Source organism: Drosophila simulans, chromosome 3R (assembly GCF_016746395.2).
Source record: "Drosophila simulans strain w501 chromosome 3R, Prin_Dsim_3.1, whole genome shotgun sequence".
NCBI lineage: Eukaryota > Metazoa > Arthropoda > Insecta > Diptera > Drosophilidae > Drosophila > Drosophila simulans.
Genome location: NC_052523.2, coordinates 1,534,933 through 1,538,942, shown reverse-complemented (window position 1 = coordinate 1,538,942; position 4,010 = coordinate 1,534,933).

Here is a 4,010-nt window from a genome sequence, read left to right as displayed (position 1 = left end):
CAACATTCATGTCAATATTGATTTTTCATTGCTCTTGCCGGCGACAGCGGCAGTGGCAACAACAACAACTACAGCTCCAACAGCAACAGCAATAATAATAATAAAAAGCGTAGAGCAATATAATTGGAATTTGAAATTGGAAATTGGATATTTGCAACAAAAAAGAGAGCAGAAATATGAAGAAGTCGCACAGCAGCAGCAGCAGCATATTTTATTCGATTATTTATTCAATGAGCGTCGCTCTGTTTGGATTTTATTGTGTGGACGAATGGGAATGGGCACATGTATGCCATACACGAGTGCACGAGTGTCCGCACAAAGGCCAATTCAATTTAAAGCAGAAACAGGCACGCGGACAGAGGACAGACTCAGTCCATGGGTAACTCACTCCATGGACTGCCGGGTACACTTGGACCAAGATGCACCTCCTCGAAAGTTACAAAATGCGTATATACTCGCACTCATCTTGCAAAATGGTTGCATACTTAAGGACGCTAAAGCGGATATGCATATCTTGATAATTTGTGTGCGCAAACAAAGGAGTTTAGCTGCATCAAAATAGGATCAATAGTCAATAGCTGCATGCAACTTTGGCCCCCAAAACTAAACTATGTACTTGATGTTGCCAATTTTCTCTGCGTGTAAGTAGTCCTACAGGAGTCAGAAAGAGAGAGAGACAAGAACTTTGACCAGACCAGCAAATAGCTCAATTTAATTGCACCAAAACTGAGCTCGAACTGAAACTAACAGCCAAGTTAGTGCTGCTCGTCGGCCAAGTAAAGCATGGAAATAAATTGGAAAAACATTTACCATCGCCTGATCGATGGCCACTGACGAGTGCCTGTCCCACCGCCCACTGCCCACTTGGCTGAGTTAACTGGAAATGGTCGAGTGACCAACTGGTTTGGTCTTTGAATGATTGCGAGTTGGACAAACATCAATAAGCGGCGGTGGTGGCAGCAGCAGGAGCACAAGCAGCCGAGTGTTTATATGGAAAATATAAATCAAATAATGGCGCAGACATTAACAAACAACGCATGTGGCTAGGCAGACAGACATCCAGATGATTATCGGGCTCACAAAGGTCTCGATGTGTATTTAATTGCAGACACACAATGTAAGTTGACGGGGGATCGGAGGGTGGTGGATCGGGGGATCGGAGGGGTTGTAAGTGCCTACAATTTAATACGAGTAGAGAGCATCTACCAGGTTGCCGTTGCCACAGATCTGCTTCTCAACTAGGGTGCAACGTCAATTCGATTTAATTGCATACAACTATGCATTGTGATGGAAGACGAGAAAAGCTAAGAGCCGATGAAAGAGGCTATAATCAATTTGGCTTTCGGGCAAATCAAGCCTTGATTTGAGGACTTATGTAGGCTTATTTCAGCTTGTTTTGTAGGTATACATTAGGCTGACCTTAAATGGCAACAGTTTTTCCAGCAGATGGAAATATAACTTATAGTAATGTTGACTTCCAGCATTAGTGCAGAAGATTGAAATGAAAAACTTGGCAAGAAGCCAATCGCCTGCTTCTGTATATTTATATTTTCTAAGATACAACTTGCTACTTACGGACTGAAATTTATATTTTTTGGCAGCTTTAAATTCCTTGCAGCACAGTAACTCCATTTAGAGAGTAAATGACTACACATCGCAGTTGCCTTATTGATTACACAATATGAGTTGCACACATTTCAATCTGAAATTTACATCACTTTTAGGCGCAACCTGCAAATGCACCCAGGATGGCTGCGAAAGTCTGGGATCAATTGCGGCATGAATACCCGATAATTGGCCAATTGCTCGGGGATTGGGACACCGCGCCGATGGAAGACAATGCGGCGTAATGCATATGCCCACATGGGTTCGCAGTGGTTACAGATGTAGCTACAGCCATGGCTGGTGGGTTGTGGATCAGTGGATCGGTGGATCGGTGGATCGGCGGATCGGCGGATCGGAGCACAAGCCACTTAACGAGGTCGGGCCCATAGCAGCACGTAGACATTAGCCATATAGTGCGGCGAACATTACAACGAAACCTCGAAAACGAGACCATAGCAAAATATCAAGTATACGGGCTGTTCGCCGCTTATCGGCCCGTTGGTGCGGTAATTATAATGCGCCATAGTCACGCCAGACACGCTGCATAAATATTTAAATTAAATAATAACAAATGCTAGAAGTAAATAAGGCGAGCAACTGTAAAAACAATACGTAATGCCACAAACGCGAACACGGGCAAATATGAGCCGCAGTCGAATTCCAATTCCCCAGTTCCAAGTCCGATTCCAATCCCCCAATTGACTAATGGTGCTGTGGGGAATTTGGAAACGAGTTGCTGCCGTGCCTGGGTTGTTGAGTGGCTTTCCGTGCATCTGGCCGTGTTCCTTTGTTCTGGCCATCCTCCGCATCAGATACTCGGCTCCGGGGCGCCACTCCCCCCTTCGCATTTTATTTTAATTTCTGCCCTGGCCCAGCTCGAGTTTCAAAAACCAATAATGCGGCTGCCATCAGCAACATCCAACATTGCTGTCGAGCAAAAGCAAAAGCGGTGACGACGACGACAGCAACATGGCGCACAACAAGCAATAAAAATGGCATAAAATTCAAAATGAAAGCTAAACGCTGCCCCCGCCGACCCCCTGCCGCATACATATATATATGGCCCCTTCCCCGCCGATCTGCTGTGAGCTGCATAAAAATAAGTAATATCGTAAAATTACAGGAAATAAAATCGCAACGTAAATACGTGTAAGTGCGAGAGTCGGCCAACTTTCCCAGCTGCTGAAATTGGCAGAAAAATTATGGCAAGAGCGGGGCAAAGAAGGATGGGCATTTTGGATATTGGCAGGGAAGGGGAGGGGAGGAAAACCCATTAAAGTTCAAGTTGGACATTACATGGCCATATTCTGGGCAAATGTTTTGGAAAATAAATAATTCCCCGTGGCCATAAATGTGTTTTCGAGGGTTGTTGGCCCAAAGACCGTCCTCGCTCGGCCTACGATAAAAACAAATGAGATAACTTTGCCGAGCAACCGGAGCGGAATACGCAAGTTCATCGATCCGGCAAAGTGGAAGATATGAAAGCGTTTTCTAATCCTGCAATTAGACCTTTCTATCAAGTAGGTATTTCAAATAACTCGAAAATAAGTCATTCATACGCCTTACAGCACTATTTGAAAGTACAATTTTGCACTGATTTTGACACTTGTCACAGATTTCAGCACGACTTACACTCTTGAAAGTGGCACATGAAATGATATCTAAAGCTTAGATTTGATTTTTTGAGTTCCTCCAATAGAATGGTATCTATATTAATTTTACATATATGTAGCCAGTCCGTGGATTAATAAGCCTAACCGCATAGCCCAGCATATTGTGCATGGATATTTTCTTTTGGAACAACCACGAGCATCTGCATCATCGACAGTTGCAATTACCGAGTGTGTAGCCCCATAATCATTTCAAACGGCAAATTACGACAGCGGGGGGAAGTCACTGCAACAACAAATGCAATTGCATTTGCAGTGGCAACAACAACAACTGCAGCCACATGAGCGTACAACAGGCAATGAAATGGGCTTTTAATCAATTTCCGGTATTAAAGTCTAGCCAAACCCAGGCAGCCAAACAACCCGACAACCATCCCACAGTTGTGTGCCCATTGTTGATCCTGCTGGCCGTTATTGTTGTTGGATTTAATTAACAAACAATTTATATTCATAAACCTCAATCGGTCACATGCAAATGCGAATGCACAGGCGACTTGGAAGCGGGGGGAGCTCAACGAAAATATCAAGGGGTACTCATTTCGTCGAGTTGAGATATGAGAAGTGCAGATACCCTTTGTGGAGAGTATGCAGGGGATGGAAAATCAGTATACACCACTTATCGCCTTTTGAAGATTCGCGATTAGCACTAATGAATCGAATATTTTGATTAGATAAATACTATTAATATGCCACGGGGACCAAAGATAAAAGTTCCAGGGGAGATAAACAAATTTG